Source organism: Schistocerca piceifrons, chromosome 1, assembly GCF_021461385.2.
Source record: "Schistocerca piceifrons isolate TAMUIC-IGC-003096 chromosome 1, iqSchPice1.1, whole genome shotgun sequence".
Taxonomy (NCBI): domain Eukaryota; kingdom Metazoa; phylum Arthropoda; class Insecta; order Orthoptera; family Acrididae; genus Schistocerca; species Schistocerca piceifrons.
The window spans coordinates 1,145,599,844-1,145,619,994 of record NC_060138.1 but is presented as its reverse complement, the minus strand read 5'-3'; positions in this window follow the sequence as shown (position 1 = coordinate 1,145,619,994).

The following is a 20,151-nucleotide window of genomic DNA, read 5'->3' as shown; positions in this document are numbered from 1 at the left end:
ACCGAGACTCGAACTGGGGAACTTTGCCTTTCGCGGGCAAGTGCTATACCGACTGAGCTACCCAAGCACGACTCAGGCCCCGTCCTCACAGCTTTAATTCCGCCAGTACCTCGTCTCCTACCTTCCAAACTTTACAGATGCTCTCTAGTATTTAAAAGTTTGCTTGGCTTTTATTCTTTAAGTTTCAAGAGAACCAGGGCGATCAGTGGTGATCAAAATTCGAAACACAACCAGCAAAGTGCGATTGGGCATATGCAACATTCACATTTTTTAGTGTGAATGTTATTAGGAAAAGCAACCTCGTTAACGTTGCTAAATAACCGCGATGTGGTGATAATCGAGCATATCAAAGCATTTTCTTGAAAGCTGAAGCCTGCAATTGATTACGGATCCAGGAGTGCATTTCATTAATTATATCGCTTCTGCTTGTGATTTCCTAATGCTGTGCGATGAGAACAGGGCACTTCCGTAATGGGCAAATGTTATTCTTCACCTGTCAGTAAAAAGTATACGTCGTGGGCTTGACATAATGGCACGCATTTTGGCGTAATTATGTTTAAAGAACGGATCGGTATTTCGATCTCATCAACAACCAGGTCATGGTGTAATGAAGGAGAACCTTGACCACTCCAAAAGTCGATAATGTACAGAAACGGCTCTATTTTCACCTGAGGCCGTAAAACTTTGTCCAAAACCAGATGATAGATTTCTTTGTTTCAGTCGACTGACAGCTGCTTCTGTTACATTCTCGCCTCAAAGCGATAACGTTCTCTTACTTGTGATATGATACATTCTGCCTGATCTGTAATTGTAACGAAAACAGGAAGTGTGTGATGTCCTTAGGTTAGTTAGGTTTAAGTAATTCTAAGTTCTAGGGGACTGATGACCTCAGAAGTTAAGTCCCATAGTGCTCAGAACCATTTGAACCAGTTTTGAATACGCATGCCTAAACCAGTTTCTTTGGCGCTTCAGTCTATTTGCAGCCCTCCCTAACTGTAGCGTGTAACATGGCGGTGTGTAACGTAACAAAGTTAGTGCTTGAGAAACAGCGTCCTGTAATCGAATTTCGAATTTGAAGAGTTCGGTCACACATGGAGCAGCCTCTTCTTCAATACGACAGTGCGAGGCAACACACGAGTGCTGCGACATCTGGATCAATCAGTCGCCTTGTGCTGATTGTCATCGATTGTCCACCATACAGTCCCGACTTGGCCCCATCCGATTTTCATCTGTTTCAAAACTTTAAAGGACACCTTCGGGGGCGTCACAGTGATATTAGTGAAGTGGTGCAAGCAGAGATGAAGTTGTGGCTCCGTCAACAAAGTCAAACATTCTACAGTGGCGGTGTCAACATCACCGAGAAAATTGCGTTCGTCTTCAGGGTGACTATGTTGAGTAATTTATCCGCAGACATGAAGAATAAAGATGTAGAATATCAACAACGTTCGTTTTACTGAGCTTTAAGAGTTTTCAAACAAAAAATTCGGAGGCATTACTTTTCAGCACGATCTCGTAGATTTGGTGTTGTAAAAGGCACAATGAGGTGGCCAAAAACAATAGATTAAAGGCGAAAGGAATTACTTACTGGACCGTTCTAGTGCCAATAGAAGATTACGTAACGAGGTTTTGGCCGTTCTTCCAGTGGAGAGACTACGTGACGGGTAAAAACGCCACTGTCGAGGACGTTGACTGGCTACCGGGGCGGCCTCGTCTTTACGAGTTCGCGCAGGGAAGCGAACCGCGGCTCGGCTGCGGGGAAAGCAGGGAGGCGTCTGGGCGTGTCGCACGCCGGATGAATGGACCAGGGAAACCTCCGCCCACAAATATCAGCACTCAATAACGACCGGTCGTTCATGTTCTTTAAGCGCGCCAGTGGTGCGAATTTCTCGCCTTGTCGAGCGTCGCGCTGGGTGACGAGAAGTGAAACGCTGAAACCACTTCCGGCGTTGCGAGTTCGACCACAGAGTGGGACCAGCGTGGGAGAGCGAATGAAGGCGAGAGAAAATTTATTGCGATCAACTTCTAGAAATATTAAAATATGAATAATCACGACGTATCACAAAAGCTTCTAATATAATTTATTTCCTGCCTGCAATCACATATGTGATTGCATCAGTGCCACAGTCCAATTAATCTTAAGTTACTAAACCTTCGTAAAATTTACGATTTCAGTTAGTACCAGCCCGCGGTTGTCGTCATTCTGGTATTGTCAGTGTAGGATGCATAACGCGAAATTTTGTACTTATTTTGCATGTGACATACCATTGGAGACCTTGTAATTGTAATTAGCTAGTGCATAAACTATAAATGATGAATTACTTCGAATAACATATCTAGTAGCAAACTTTTCGGTGGTTTACTAACTGTGTAACATTTTCCCCCATTTAGTGTTCTAGGTTTAAAATAAAAGTATTGAGCTCTTAATACATACATCAAAAAAGTTTTGCATCAGCCTGGTTCCCAAAACTCCTGAAGATAGACGTTGACTGTGGATATTGTATCAGAGACACAGTCCCTTTGACTGTTCCGAGATATCACTAAACCCGCTCAAAGATGTAAACAACCATGCATGAGCAGCGCCTATTAGACAGAGGGGGTCCGACAGCCAATCAGTTCCAGTCATTCCACCAGGAAGGAGGTACACGGTTCGTGTTCTCTATAGTTCAACCATGCCTAGAAGGTCAATACCGCGGTTCAATCGCGTCCGCATTGTTACTCTGTGCCTGGAAGGGCTCTCAACAAGGGAAGTGCCCAGGTGTCTCGGAGTGAAACAAAGCGATGTTGTTCTGACATGAAGGAGATGCAGAGAGACAGTAACTGTCAATGACATGCCTCGCTCAGGCCGCCCAAGGGCTACTGCTAAAGTGGATGACTGCTGCCTACGGATTATGGCACGGAGCAACCCTGATAGCAACGTCACAATGTTGAATAATGCTTTTCGTGCTGACACAGGGTATCATGTTACGACTCAAACTGTGCGCAGTAGGCTGCATGATGCGCAACTTCACTCCCGACGTCCATGTCGGGGTCCATCTTTACAACCACGACACCATGCAGCGCGGTACAGATGGGCTCAACAGCATGCCGAATGGACCGCTCAGGATTGGCATAACACAATCGTCGGAGACGTGTTTGGAGGCAACCCGGTCAAGCTGAACGCCTTAGACACACTGTACAGCTAGTGCAACCAGGTGGAGGTTCCCTGTTGCCTCTGGGATGGCATTATGTAGGGCCGATGTACGCCTCTGGTGGTCACGGAACGCGCCGTAACGGCTGTACGATACGTGAAAGCCGTCCTCCCAGCGATAGTGCAGCCATGTTGGCAGCATATTGGCGAGGCGTTCGTCTTCATGGACGACAATTCGCATCCCCATCGTTCATATCTTGTGAATTACTTCCTTCATGATAACAACATCGCTCGACTAGAGTAGCCAGCGTGTTCTCCTGACATGAACCGTATTGAACAAGCCTGGGATAGATTGAAAAGACGACGTGACCCACCAACCACTCTGAGAGATCTACGCCGAATCGCCGTTGAGGAGTGGGACAATCTGGACCAACAGTGCCTTGATAAACTTGTGGATAGTATGCCACGACGAATAGAGGCATGCATCAATGCAAGAGGATGTGCTACTGGGTATTAGAGGTACCAGTGTGTACAGCAATCTGGACCACCACCTCTGAAGGTCTCTGTGTATGGTGATACAATATGCAACGTGTGGTTTTCATGAGCAATAAAAAGGGAGGAAATGATGTTTAAGTTGATCTCTATTCCAATTTTCTGTACAGGTTCCGGGACTCTCGGAACCGAAATGATGCAAACCTTTTTCTGATGTGTGTATTTCGACGAGAGGATTATATAGATTTGCCATTAAATATTGTTACTTATCTTTTGAATCAGGACCGTCATCGTCTAGTGGTTTTACGAGAGGTCCAGTTTTGTATTTTCAAAACTATGGAAGTGGAGTATTTCCATAATATAGAAAGAAATGTCCACTTCAGTATTTTACAATCTCTTGGTTCCAGTTTATCCGACACTGCTATAACAATAGCCACCTGTCAACCGACTAAAACCAGCCCTTGTAAACAAGCTAAAACAATACATTCGTTTAATGTACATTATTAGAATACATGTGTTTACAAAGTTATAATTAGAAGTTTAGTTTTCACAAAAGTTCGAGTATATCAATATATTTTACAGCAAAGAAATAAGAATTACGCATTATTTGTTTCCTCATACTAATTTTCTTTATACAATTCTCAAAAATGCGCATAGTCAACAATGACTTTTTAAACATACGAATTTCTAATAAATTATTTTTAATTTATGATTTCTAGCATTTACGTATTTTCCAACGCTGAAGTTACAATTTTTTATTACGCAAGTTGCTTAGTATATTTATTGTTGAATACTATTCAAACGTCACTTTTCCTTCTTGATTTTATCGAACTTTCTAACGGAAGATTTCATACTAAGAGCAGCACTAGAAAGTTTGTTTTATTAATTTTTACCTTTGACTACTTGTTTTAATGTTTGGGTTATTTTTAATTATTGTGACTCGTGATTTTCATCACAATGTGGCGTGTGTACTGTCAATACAGAGAAAATCTTCCATTGTGGAAAATAATATTAAATAATGAATGACACATATGACACGATATTAATATAGGCATATGACAATGTACTTCTTGATATAGTGTATCAGGTAATACGCTAAAATCTGTGTATCTTATACTTCTATACAAAGTCCAAGCCTGTTACATTTTTACTGGTGCCTGAGGAAACAGTACTGAGCGGCATTACATCAGTTTTTACTTAATTTGAAAACTAATAATCACAGCTATTAGGAGAAGTATGTTTTTAGGTTGGTGAGTACCTTCAGGTACATATGGTGAGAGCAAGCGATTAATCCATATTGTCCCCTGGAAGTGTGGATGCATAGAGGCGAATGGTAAGTCTATACTGATAGGTGTAGCACATTTAGTGAAGCAGTTACGACCGCGCAGAAAACATCAGGTAGTTAATTATATGATGTGTTTGTGGGAAGACTGTTAGCCACGGAGAAAAAACAGCTAACACACTTAAATGGATATATATTTAGGTACCAACGATCACAGTATCTGCGCTTATACCCCTAGCACCCTGTATATAGAAGAACATTCTCAGGTATTAAATGCGACACTAATTACAGCTTAGATGTCCAATACATTTCATTTGTATCTGGATCACCGTTTACGCATTAGAGTCACCGTTTATGCATTAGCACATTACGCATAAGCACCCGATTTATACGTGATTCATATATCGTCAAGATGAATCACAAGACCAGGCTCAGTTTGGTTGCAAAGCATCGCCACATGAGAATAATTTAACTATGGGTTCATTGTTGAAACCGTGAGTTCATCACAAATGTGCACAGATAAACTAAACATAAGGCACCAGAAAAGCAATTCTGACTAAAAATCAGATTAGCTTTACAGCATCAGCTGGTCTAGATAGAGATTCCGACGAAATATGACGAGATTAGATATTCGGAATACTAAAATGAATGGGAACAAAATATAGCAGTCTCGTACAGATGATTTTTCATCATCAAAACCATAGTGCGAGTAATGCAAGCGGAAGATGAAGAAAGACTAGTTGACGTTAAGTTGATGTTGTGCTTATCTTCGTCTACGTCCAATCCATACTCAGCAATCAACTGTAAAGTGCATGGCAGAGGGTACTTCCCATTGCAACTTTTATTATGGTTTCTTCCCTTTCTATGCATGTGCGACAGGCAGGAAAAACGACTTGTTAAACACCACTGAGCACACCACAATCACTCCATCCTGTATCCGCAATCGATATGGGAACGATACGTAGGAGGTTGTAGTATGTTCCTCAATTCCTCACTTAATACAGGTCCTTGAAGCTTTGTAAGTAGGCTTCCCTGGACAGTTTACGTCTATCTTCAACAGTCTGCCCCTTAAGTTTCTTAAGCTTCTCTCTGACGCTCTCGTAAGGGCCATTTGGTTCAAATGGCTCTGAGCACTATGGGACAACATCTGAGGTCATCAGTCCCCTAGAACGTAGAACTACTTAAACCTAACTAACCTAAGGACATTACACACATCCATGCCCGAGGCAGGATTCGAACCTGCGACCGTAGCGGTCGCGCGGTTCCAGACTGAAGCGCCTAGAACCACTCAGCCACATCGGCCGGCAACAAACCTGTGACCATGTGTATTGACCCTCTTGGTCTACCTCCAATATCCCCTGTTAGTCATATTTGGTATGCATCCCACACCCTTGCACAATATTGTAGGATGGGTCACACGAGTGCCTTGTAAATAATCTCCTTTACAGACGGACTGCATTTTCTCAACAACCGAACTGTGAAGTTTGTCACCTGCTTTACTATGAGCCTATGCAATTATTTCATTTCGTATCCCAGGGACACCCAAATATTTGTATGAATTGACTTGTAAGGCGGCGGGGGTTCGGTGATAATCTTAGCCGTCATACCGTCAAAGTCCGTCAGCCCCGTGGGTACACTGCAAGGTCGCATTGCTGTGAGGGATTATGTGGCTCTCTTGGATGACCAGTTACATCTCTTGGTACAATGTTTGTTCCCCAATGGTGATTCCGTGTTCGAAGACGACAGTGCAGCTCGCACTATCCAGGACTGGTTCTGTGAGCGTGAGGATGAATGACGCATCACCTCTGACCACGACAGTCACCAGATCTCAATATTATCAAGCCTTTGTGGTCTACTTTGAAGAGAAGGCTGTGTGGCCCTATTCACCTACATCATCGTTACCTGAACGTGCCAACTATTATGCAGGAAGAATGGTATAAGGCTCCTTTCAAAACCACACAGGATCTGTATTTATCTACTCTGAGGCTAGTGCAAGGTGTTTTGGATGACAATGGTTCCCCTGCAATGTATTAGGCACGGTAATGTGTTGCGTTTGTGCGGCTTCCATATTTTTTTCCACCCCCTGTATATTGTAGGTGTCTCCCCTGACAAATAAGCGGCATATTTGTAGCATAGTGTTGTAAGCCTGATTTAGACACACGCTCACTCCCCAAGACAAAGAATCCAAATATGTAGTGAACTTACATTTGCAAAGTAAGAATAAGCGTAAGCTCAAAACAGCATTTTCTACCAACGGAAAAAAATGTGCAATAAATTACCCAAGTAGATTAAACAGTTTACTAAAACAAACTTATTTACAAAGGTAGTTAGTACCAGTTATGCAGTACATTGCATACAGGGAAGAATTAAGTAGACAACACAGAGTAACAAATGGACGTATATGTAAGAGGGGGCCTGATGGCCCCAATCAGATCAGGTGACATAAATAAATAAATAAATAACAAAACATCTCGCCAACAGCCGTGGTGCAGTGGTAACACCGGTTTCCGTCAGATAACCGAAGTTATATTATTTTCTGGAAATCCTTACACAAAAACTTTGTGATGAATAATAACACCTTAACCGCTTTTTATGTCTATCCTCTCACTCTATAAGGAGGGAAACTAACTCAGTTTTTCCGGCAAACAAATGGGAAGTTGTGCCGCACAGAATGGAAACCAAGCATTGTCGTTGTGACCCTGAAGTCATCTGAAAGTGTGTGCTGTGTTACATTGTGAAATAGTGTGTGTATATTAAGGGCGGCCATCATATTCAGAAATGAATGAACAGTCTAGGCACTAGCTTTCACATAATTAAATAACCACTTTGAAATAATATACAGGCTATAAATTTTAAGTTGACAAACCAGAATAGCTCGAAAAATAAGCTTCACACGAAAAAATGTGTAGAATCCAAAGTTGATTATTTTCGAGGGGGACTCTGCTGGTGCTAAAATTAGCTCGCCACCTCAGCCCCCTGGGGGTGGGGCGGGAGGCTATTTTAAAATTTCAAATGGGAACACCCATTTTTTGTTGCAGAATCAGACTATACACAAAAAACTACGTACATTTTGTCTTAAGCATTTGTTTTGATTCTTGGTATTCTTTTCCTCTAGTATACCCAGTACGCAATGCTGTAAATGTGGTCATGTTCTTCCGCATTTAGGGTTTCCTTAAGTGCAATGAGGGCAACAAATAATAATAGATAATAATAATAGATTAGCTTTTTATGGTTTTTGTTGTTAACCACACTAACAATGAAATGCTGATGTTATTTGATATATCACGCGGCCCTTTTTGCACTTAAAGAAATAGATTTAGATTCAAAATGGCCGATTTCAAGACGACGTCCATGTTCGGTACGTACCGTAAAAGATAGGCAACCTCACCCATAGCTTAATGGAATATCCAGGTGTCCACATTCCTGCAGGGTTTTTGGCGTAACAGGGTGTACTGCGTAGTACACCCTTCTCTGTACTTAACTGCTGGTGCTACCCATGATGGCAGGTGACGTTCCGCAGGCATTCACCAAACGCAAATCCTTCCATCCTATTGCCACTGGGTACAGCGTGATTCATCACTCCATATCATTCGTTTTCCAGTCATCCAGTGTCCAGTCGCCACGACCTTTACACCACCTGAAATGTCGCTCGCGGCTACTCGACCACTGTACCGTATAATTTTTAAATCCCTACGCACAGTCACTGTGCTAGCTGGACCAGAGGCAGCACTTTGGATCTCACGAGTGACACCGTTCTGTTGATTTCCTGCGATTTCTTTACAACCACGCTCGACGGTCCCTGTTCGTCTGCCTGATCTTTGTTTTGCTGCGGTTGTTCCTTCGCATTGTCACTTTACAGTTACATCACTAACAATCGTTTTGTTTTATTACCGGGCGACGTTCAGTGATTATTGCACGTTCTAAGTCGCTGAGCTCTCTTGACCAACCAATCCTGCAGCTAGTGCTTTTCTACTGACAACACAATACTCCGCGCCTCCTTTTGTACTGGCGGATCCGTCGTTTCTCCTCACATGTAGTGGCCAGTTCCGCATTACACAGGGGCGGCCAGACAAATTTGATCAGATAGTGTAAGTTCGTGGTTCGACTAAAAATGAGGCACCCTACTGTACCTCGATTGGCTCGCTAAATCACCTTATCTTAATTTGAAAGATATTATCTGCCACTATTTGCAACAGCATAACATTGTAGCTATGCGGAATCTAATCGTGAGTGAGACATTTCAGCTGAATATGGGACACATGCGGACTCTCGTCCTTGCCGAACTGAGGCGATTACCGAGGCAAGGCTCGGTATTAACACGACATTAGAATGGTGTCTTCCGCGTGACTACTGTTTTGTTCGGTATTCTCGTGTAACATTGGGCTCGATGCGTGCTAAGTACATCATACACCAAAAATAAAAATACGTACAGATTGAGTCCACAGTCGCAGTACACCCTGTTATGTTAAAAACCCTACTGGAATGGGGGAACCTGAATATTACAGTAAGGTGCGGGTGAGGTGGTCTATCTTTTACCGCGTGTCCCTTTCAGTCCTGATTTTTTTCTGGAGGAAGGAACATCTTTATTTATGTGATAACACTCTTACGTGATTTTTTAATGATTTAATATGCAAGATTTATTCAAAAATATGCACCCATTTTCATTACACACTTCATACACTAAGCTTCATTCTGTGAACTAAAATAACAAATAAAGAAATATTCTCTATTGTAATGAAGAGTAAAATGATCATTCAATAATAACCATTCAAAACAAGAATAACGATATTCAATTATCGCGAAAATTTGGTTATGCTGACGACTGGGCCCTGGCAACAGCCCACAGAAATATAGAAACTGCCGAAGATATCCTTACGAGTGACCTAGGGATCCTTAGCGAGTACTTTAGAAAATGGAGGCTACAACCTAGTGCTACAGAGACGGAAGTATCTCTCTTGCTATTGAACAACAAAATGACCAACAGAGAACTACATGTATATCTAGACGGGAAAATACTAAATCACAACAAACACCCAAAGTACCTTTGGGTTACCCTAGATAGGACACTAACATTCGAAGAACACCTGACGAAAACTGCAGCGAAACTTAAAACACTCAACAACATATTGAATTACTTTTGAATGCATTACGGGAATAGCAGTGATCAATGTCTTGTAAATAATTACTATTAAAAACAGTCTTGATCACGATTTATTTAACAAAGTGACCGGTTTCGACCACTACTGTGGTCATCTTCAGACCATTGAGTAGGAACCCCTTTCTGTTGGAGAATCACAACTATTCTCCAACAGAAAGGGGTTCCTACTCAATGGTCTGAAGATGACCACAGTAGTGGTCGAAACCGGTCACTTTGTTAAATAAATCGTGATCAAGACTGTTTTTAATAGTAATTACTCAACAACATATTGCAGAAGCTCTGTGGCACCACTTGGGGCTCCACAGCATCTACCTTAAAAACATCCGCACTTGGCTTGGTGTATCCAGTGGCAGAATACTGTGCCCCAGTGTGGCTCAACAGCAAACGCACACACATGGTAGATAGCCAACTTAATGCAACAATGCGTATTATATCAGGCACAATCAGGCCAACTCCTACAGTGTGGTTGCCCGTTCTCAGTAACACAGCCCCTCCTAACCTGCGCCGAGAACACGCTCTGGTTAGAGAATTTCAAAAAATCATGACCAAACCTCAATTACAAATCCATGAAGATACTCACGACATCCAAGGAAACCGACTCCGGTCTAGGCATCCTCCACTAAAGACCGCACAGGCGCTGCACCAAACCAACTTAAAAATAAATGACCGATGGAAAGAGGAATGGGAGAGCAGAACAGCAGTAAACTGCCACAGTATGCCATGCATCTTTAGTAAACCAAAAGGATTTGGTTGCCCTCGCAAAGTTTGGTCAACTCTTAATCGCCTCAGAACGAACTTTGGGAGATGCGCCGACTCCTTACACAGATGGGGTAAACTTCCTTCGGCCGCTTGCGACTGTGGCGCTGAGAGACAGACGGTCAAACACATCGTGCAGGAATGCCCACTAAGGGCATATGAGGGTGACCCACAGGATTTCCTAATGGCGACCCAAGAGGCAATCGACTATATATATTCTAAGCTGGACGTTTGTTTGTGATTGATCTTCTGTGAGTGTAAATTTATAATTGGTGGTGTCCTTATATACAAACTTATTTATTGTTCTGTTTGTACATATGTGATTTTTTTAAAATCATGTTGTTTCTGTAATTTTTACTGTGACGTTATGAGCCATACGCTAAATAAATAAATTCAATTATACAGTGAAATAAAGCAAACCAAACACATCAGTATATTCTAGTGGTCACGAGTTACTGTGCACTGCTACATTGACTTACTGATATTTTCGTAGCTTTGCCCAACAGTTGGCAGCACTTGCGCAAGATGATAAGGTTGATCATTCACAAATGTATACCTTAGGTTTCAACTGGGAAAAATTACTTCTATTGCAGCTAAGACACAGTAAAATTTAATGTACACAATTGTACATAGAGGGTCATAAAGGAGTATACCGAATATGGGCGCCTTCTGGAAATCGGCCATCTTGAATCTAAGTCATTTTTAAATGGAAAGGGATTTGGTGATATATCGAATAAGATCGGCATTTTATGACAAGTTCATTTCTGTAGACAGATTCGAAGTAGCGGTTATGGTTCAAAAGCTGCAACACATTTTGTTCGGAATTATAGGCTGGACTGTACTCCATAAATGAAAGTTATTTCATGTGCTCAACATGGTGTCCCTCTCGGTCGCCGGCCGGAGTGGCCGAGCGGTTAAAGGCACTACAGTCTGGAACCGCACGACGGCTACGGTCGCAGGTTCGAATCCTGCCTCGGGCATGGATGTGTGTGATGTCCTTAGGTTAGTTAGGTTTAAGTAGTTCTAAGTTCTAGGGGACTTATGACCACAGCAGTTGAGTCCCATAGTGCTCAGAGCCATTTGAACCATTTGAACCCTCTCGGTTAACGCACGTTTGGAGTCGTTGAATCCAGTCGTCATGCACTCGCAGAAGGATTTTCGCACAAATGCTGGCACACGTTCTTCAGTGCGTTGCTCGAGATGGTGTCTGTTTCTTATTTTTTCTGCGCATACGAGTCGCTTTAAATGACCCCACAGATAGAAGTCAAGTGCTGTGAGATCAGGTAATCTGGATTGCCGTTCCACGGAACCACGTTGGCAGATGCAATGGCCAGGAATTTGAATATCTAACCACTGACGAACAGCTGCCAATCCAACTGAAGCTGACGGTTTAACCTGTGACGAACAACTGCTCCGTAATGTGGTGGAGCCACATCCTATTGAAAGTACAAGGGAAAGACGCCATCCACATTCAGAACTAGGGGAAACACCGCTTCTTGCAGTATTTTCAAGTAGTGTTGAGCATTTAAGTTGTCGTCAATGAAAATGGGTCCAATTACACGGGTACCTGACATTCCATACCATACCATAACCTTTACGTCGCCAACTACCTTGGAAGGTTCCATTCAGTGTGGATTCTGGTCATCCCAGTATCGTTGTGACGGTTGACTCCACCGCTGTCAAAAAAGTTTAAATCATTACTGAACAAGATACCTTGACCAAAAGAGGGATCTTGTTCAACTTGCTTTTGGGGCCAGTTGCAAAACTGTAAAGGTCTCTCTGAGTCATCCTCTGCTAGGTGCTGGAGTAGCTGAATCTTGAATGGATGCCAGTGATAAGCATGAGGGATTCTTACGATCGATGACTGGCTGATTCTACATTCTGATGACAAATGTCGTGTGATGCGGTGTGGGCTTTCCAAGAAGAATGCCAAAACCATTGTTGAGTTTATGATGTGTGGAAGTCACGGTCTAGCCGTGAGTCGTGCACGGATAGCCAACTGGTCAGGCGAGCGCTAGCGATAAGCAGGAAGCCTGGGTTCCAGTCCCGGTCCGACATAAATTTTCATGAATGAGATTTTCACTCTGCAGCGGTGTGTGCGCTGATATGAAACTTCCTGGCAGATTAAAACTGTGTGCCCGACCGAGACTCGAACTCGGGACCTTTGCCTTTCGCGGGCAAGTGCTCTACCACCTGAGCTACCGAAGCACGACTCACGCCCGGTCCTCACAGTTTTACTTCTGCCAGTACCTCGTCTCCTACCTTCCAAACTTTACTGAAGCTCTCCTGCGAACCTTGCAGAACTAGCACTCCTGAAAGAAAGGATACTGCGGAGACATGGCTTAGCCACAATCTGGGGGATGTTTCCAGAATGAGATTTTCACTCTGCAGCGGAGTGTGCGCTAATATGAAACTTCCTGGCAGATTAAAACTGTGTGCCCGGCCGAGACTCGAACTCGGGACCTTTGCCTTTCGCGGGCAAGTGCTCTATCTTGCCCGCGAAAGGCAAAGGTCCCGAGTTCGAGTCTCGGCCGGGCACACAGTTTTAATCTGGCAGGAAGTTTCATAAATTTTCATTGTCGTCAATCCTTATTGCCCTTATTCACAACTGTGAATTCATTTAATTGGGAAGTTTGTGGTAAGTTCCTATGGGGAAAACTGCTGAGGTCATCGGTCCCTAGACTTACACACTACTTAATCTAACTTAAAACTAACTTACGTTAAGGACAACACACACACCCATGACCGAGGGAGGACTCGAACCTCCGACGGGGCAAACCTCGTTGGATTGTTCAGTTAGCCTCGTCAGTGGCATTTTTTGGATGGCCACTTCGAGCCTTGTCAGCCACCGTCTTAGTTTCTTCGAATTCGAAATTTAAGCACCTGACAGTGTTGCGTGAAGCTGCCGGTCTTTCTAGGCATCGGTTGTTAAAATCTGCCGTTCTAACAAGGGAACTCCCTTCTCCAGACATCCAAATGACCTCATTTCTCTCCTCCTCGGTCAAAGCCATCTTTAGTCACCTGCAACACAGAAGTGTTGTAAATTTTGAACCATAACTGATACTTCGAATCGGTTTACAGGCATGAACTTGCGAGAAAATGTTGATGTTATTTGATATACCACATGAAAAATGGTTCAAATGGCTCTGAGCACTTAGGACTTAACATCTGAGGTCATCAGTCCTCTAGAATTTAGAACTACCTAAACATAACTAACCTAAGGACATCACGCACATCCATGCCCCGAGGCAGGATTCGAACCTGCGACCGTAGCGATCGCGCGGCTCCAGACTGTAGGGCCTAGAACCGCTCAGCCACACCGGCCGGCTATATCACATGACCCCCTTCCCATTTAAAAAAAAACTGGCTTACATTCAAGATGGCCGGTTTCAATATGGCGTCCACTTTCGGTGCATACTGTAAAAGACAGACCATCTCACCCATAACTTACTGGAATATTCGCGTTTCCCCATTCGTACACGGTTTTTGACATAACCGAATGTACTGAGACTCTTGACTCTCCCTGTGTTTCGATGCGTTGTTGTTAATTCCTCGGCGCCTGAGACCACGAAAAGTCAACGTTTGTCCGGAAGAGAAACGACTTCCGAGAGTGAAATTTGTGGAAGTTCTGCACGCTGGTCCCAGCTGGTCAAGCGTGGTGGTAGCCGCGCAGAGAATGGGAAAATGCGTTTAGCCGCCAGAAAGCGTGAACCACAAGGCATCTGGAGCGACGCAAGCCTCCGCGTAACGTTCCCACAAGGAGCCATTGTCTGTCTCTGCGTCAGCGAGAAGTGCGCGGAGACCGAGACGAAAGCTGCCACTTGTCGGCGCACGTGGCGGAAAAACATATGAGCACGACGAATAGAATGTTACTGATTCACCACGTGTTGATGTAAATGCGAGCCACCCAAACTTCTGCAAGGAGCCATGTGTAGTAGAGATGTAGCTACCATTCGTGTGATCCGCCATGTTAAGTTCTTAAGCGGTACCAGACCGGGAATTGAACAGCCGTTAGCTTTGTTCACGTTCTTCGGTCGAAGTTCTACTCCATATTGGGACTCCCCTTTACTAAATAACTGCCTTAAGATCCTTTTATATCCAGTCCCCGGTTTACTTCTGTGACTGCTATACTGTGCTATTTCTGATCTTGCAGTCAGGCGACTAAAAACTAGGTAAACCGCTGGAGCTGATGGTATACCAGCTGCTGTTGATGAAATGTTACGTGAGGAACCGTTCCATCTCATAAAAAATGTATGCGAAACTGGAGAGCACCCAATACACTTAAAATGTGTTACCGTGCCCGTACTGAAGAAAACATCTAGAAACTGATGTGAACACTTCAGGGCCCCCAGTTTCGTGACACATACCTCACAGTGACACACAATCTATCATTCAAACAAGGATGGAAGGCAAGATTGAATTGCATTTGATGACGGACGACCAATGTGGCTTTAGAATAGGTCTGGGCACTTGAGAAGCATTGTAGAGCTTGTAATTATGTCTTGAGAAAAGACTAAAGAAGGCCTTAGAAGAGAAAAAAGAAAATTCGTTTGACAGGGAAGACAGATTTTGAGACTCTGAGAGAATATGAAATAAAATATCAGGACAGAAAAACAGTGCAGAGAATGTATAGAGTAAGGATGGCTTTGATATGATGTATTGAAGGCTTCTATAAGGGGGAGGACTTGTTTCATGACATGGTAGAACAAGAAATAGGAGTCGATAGGAAGGAGGTAGGGGATTTAGTAATAGATTCAGAATTTAAGAGAACATTGGAAGACTTAAGATCAAATAAGGCAGATGGGATCTAAAATCATTGAAGGAAGAGGCAACGGCGGGCCGTTGTGGCCGAGGGGTTCTAGGCGCTACAGTCTGGAACCACGCGACCGCTCCGGTCGTAGGTTCGAATCCTGCCTCGGGCATGGATGTGTGTGATGTCCTGAGGTTACTTAGGTTTAAGTAGTTCTAAGTTCTAGGGGACTGATGGCCTCAGATGTTAAGTCCCTTAGTGCTGGGAGTCATTTGAACCATTTTTTGAAGAGGCGACAATATGACTATTCAAGGTGGTGTGTAGAATGTGTGAGAGAGGCGATATACGATCAGACTTTCGGAATAACATCATCCACAAAACTGGGAAGATTGCAAGAGCAGACAAGTGCGATCATTATTGCACAATCAGCTTATAAGCTCGGGCGTCGAAGTTACTGAAAAGAATAATACGTAAGAGAATGGAAAAAAATGGAATGTCTGCTAGATGAAGGTCAGTTTGGTCTTAGGTGAGGGAAAGGCACCAGAGAAGCAATTCTGACGTTGCGGTTGATAATGGAAGCAAGACTAAGGAAAAATCAAGACACGTTCGTAGGATTTGTCGACCTAGAAGAAACGTTAGACAATGTAAAATGGCCGGCCGAAGTGGCCGTGCGGTTAAAGGCGCTGCAGTCTGGAACCGCAAGGCCGCTACGGTCGCAGGTTCGAATCCTGCCTCGGGCATGGATGTTTGTGATGTCCTTAGGTTAGTTAGGTTTAACTAGTTCTAAGTTCTAGGGGACTAATGACCTCAGCAGTTGAGTCCCATAGTGCTCAGAGCCATTTGAACCAATGTAAAATGGTGCAAGATGTTGGAAATTCTGAGAAAAATTGGCGGTAAGCTATAGGGGAAAACGGGTAATATACAAAATGTACAAGAACCAAGACGCAGAAATAAGATTGGAAGACCAAGAACGAAGTGCTCTGATTAAAAAGTGTGTAAGATGATTATGTAATCTTCCGTTCCTACCCTTCAATGTACACATCGATGAATCAGTGACGAAAGTAAAATAAAAGTTCAAGAGCGGATTAAAATTCAAGGTGACAGGGTATCAATGACATGATTCGCTGATGTCACTGCTGTCCTGAGAGAAATTGAAGAAGAATTATAGGATATGTGAAGGGAATGAACAGTCTAATGAGTGTAGAATATGGACTGAGAGTAAATCGAAGAAAGACGGAAGTAATGAGGAGTAACAGAAGTGAGAGCAGCGAGAAACTTAATATCAGAATTGGTGATCACGAAGCAGATGATGTTAAGGAATTCTGATAGCTAGGCAGCAAAGTAACCTGTGATGGACGGAGCAAGGAGGACATAAAAAGGAGACTAACGCTGGCAAAAAGAGTAATCCTGGCCAACAGAAGTCTCCTTACATCAAACAATCCTTAGATTGAAGATGAAATTTCTCAAAATGTGCATTTGGAGCACAGCACATCAGCTTGTCTTCTGATAATATTGCTTATCGGTTCTGTCTTAACTAAAAAGATGGCAAATAAGGCAAAACCAGAAAGACAAATAGATGTAGAGATTAGACACCTCACTTTTTACATCACTGTGGAGTATCCGAAGAAATCTGAACATTCGTAAGGAAACAAATTTAGATTAAATGAGGTGGACGAAACAAATTAAACTTTTCGAGATCAAACCAAGTTCGTTGCTTCCGTAAGTATTTATGTTTTGAAATCGCCCCTGCACATCTAAAAAACGCTAAATTCGTGCCATTGAAGTCTTCGACTCATTTTAAACACTTTGGTAACTCGACGTTACAGTAGACAGCGTCTGCTAACCAATATTACCGTCATACAGTCCCAATGCGACGCAATCCCAATTAGCACTCTGCAGTTTCATGGTATAGCTCAATAACGATAGAGTTTCAGGCAAGGAGTCAAAAACAGAGAACAAAAAAGTTCTCACATTACAGGAAAAGAATCTTGTTACTTTCCGCGGGATGAATACTGTTAATCTTATTTTAACAAACCTAAGATAATCATAGTAATCCGAGGGATATACCACGTGGGGACCACGTTCGATAGTAGGCCTATATTCGTTTTTTCAATACAGACATTTGGGATCTTTACGGATTGGTTAAGCTTCCTTTCTGGTGCAGAAATACCGCGAAAACTCCATGTTTCATCAATGGGTGTGGACTTACATCAGGAGTTTCCTGGAACCATGTTTTAGAAGGGGAATGCTTATGGGACCATTTACAGAAGTACTGATTTAGATTTGATCTCGAAGTATTTAATTTATTTCATCAATCTCATTTCATATAAACTTGTTGCTTTACCAATGTTCAAATTTTTTTGTTTATTTCATGGTGTTGTATAGAGTGAGTACGGTATGTGCCACGGTAACAGAAGCATTTAAGCAGAGTAGACACGAACGGGGGATCACCCTGGCAAAGATATGGGCTGCAAATGGGGAAATCCACTGAGGTAAGCTACTTTGACAAAGGGCAGATTATGATTACGCAGATCCCGTGAACGAGTATCTCAAAACATGCTACTGTCGTGAGCATCTACGGAAACGGGTAGAAGGACGGTGAAACTACCACAAGGCGCTAAATGGTTGGACGTCCACGACTCTTCACAGAACGTCTGTCTACTCTGTAAAGTGGGCTAGATGGTGATCCGTGGCATCTACGACGAAAGAGCAAAATGCTGGTGCACGCACCGTTCATCGCATATTGTTGAACATGGAGCTCCGCAGCAGACCACCCCTACTTGTTCACATGTTGACCCAATGACATCGTAAATTGCGACTGCAGTAGGCACGGAACCATCGGAATTCGACCGTCGAACAATGGAAACGTGTTAGCTTTTCGAGCAGGTCACATTTTTGCTACACTGCATTTTTGCCACACTAGGTCGATGGTCGTCTCCACAAACGCCGTCATCGAGATGAATGGCGGCTCTAAACGCGCAGTACGCCACGGAGCAGTTTTATGCTGCGGGAGACATTCTCTTGTGCTGGCATGGGACCTGTGGCAGTAATCGAAGACACACAGACAACTGCGAACCACTTGTATCCCTTCATGGCTGATGTCTTCACCGACGGTGATGTCATCTTTCAGCGGTATAATTGTCCGTGTCTCGCAGCCAGCACCGTGCTACAGTGGTTTGAGGAGCATTACAGTGAACTCTCGTTAATGGCGACCAAATTCGCCTGATTTGAATCCTATGGAACCCATCTGGGTCACTATCGGGCGCCATCATCGCGTACGCACATCAGCGGCCCGTTATTTACTCGCATTACATGACCTGTGCGTAGACATCTAATGCAACATACCTTCACAAACCTACCAAAAAATTGTCAGATGCCTGATACGCAAAGATACGCAGAATCAGTGATTATATCTTTCCAAAGACGGGCAACAGCTAGACAACTAGAGAAGAGATGAGCCGCCTAAATAATTTTCCGTGCTCTTTATTTATGATATTCGAGTTGCATTCGGTGCATCTTGATATTATTCGTAAATACGCTTTAGTCCCAAGCCATCGTTACAGAAATATAAATGTAGCTCATTGGCTTATTCTAGGCATTTTTGTTCTCAGTCAACTTACTTCGCTATTTACATTATAAATGTTCCGTCGTAGCCATTGTTGGAATAACAAGGGAGTGCTGTGTGCTATAGTTGCATGCTGGCGTTGCGGTAAAGTGTTCATCTTTCAAGTGGAAGACTGCGCTAGTTTTCAGGTTGTAAGCTCACTGTAGACAAGATTGTTGTCTCTTCTGTGAAAGAGCCACTGGCAGGCAGATCGACAACTGTGAATAAATCTTAAGACAACTTCTCCCCCCTAAGTTTTCTAGCTACCGTGGAACTGTACGCTCTGGATCTAACAGCGAAAAACTTACAGAATTGCACACTAGCAAATTTATGCTGTTTCGCTTGCCAATTGTAATGAGCTACTGGTGGTATTGATTGATTTATTAACTGAATTTAGTTATGTACCTACTCCTACTGCTACATTTGCGTACTTTTATTTAGTCCTTCTAGTAACGCTACTTCAGTATTGGTGAATAATGCAAGAAACTGCTCATTGTTCTGCTCATCTGTGACAATTTGGGATACTCTATTCTATTAAAAAAGATTTTTTTCAAGGTATTTTCGTGATAAATTATAATTAATGTGTATTAGAACAGTGCATACTAAATAGCGTTTTTTTGTTGATTTGTTAAACACAACACATGTCAACATAAGAGATAAATTAACCACCAGCATTATGTTAAACAGTCGGACAGCGATCGCATACTTTCTCGACTTCACGCCCGCAGACACAGTACTTTTAGCACATGGTTTCGTTGCGTGTTACGCCGTGAAAGAGGCGGTAAAAATGTGCAATTGAGGATAACGATAAGGCGAGTGGTCTCGCGAATTCTGTCACTGGCAGGAAATGTAATTGCCATGTGATTACAGTTATTCAATTTGTACTGTCATCAGCTGTCAAAATCTATTGTCTGGATTTACAACGTGTTCTTTCTTTGTGCCGGCTGGGTGTAATGTTAGCTTTAGCATTGCCAACGTTAGC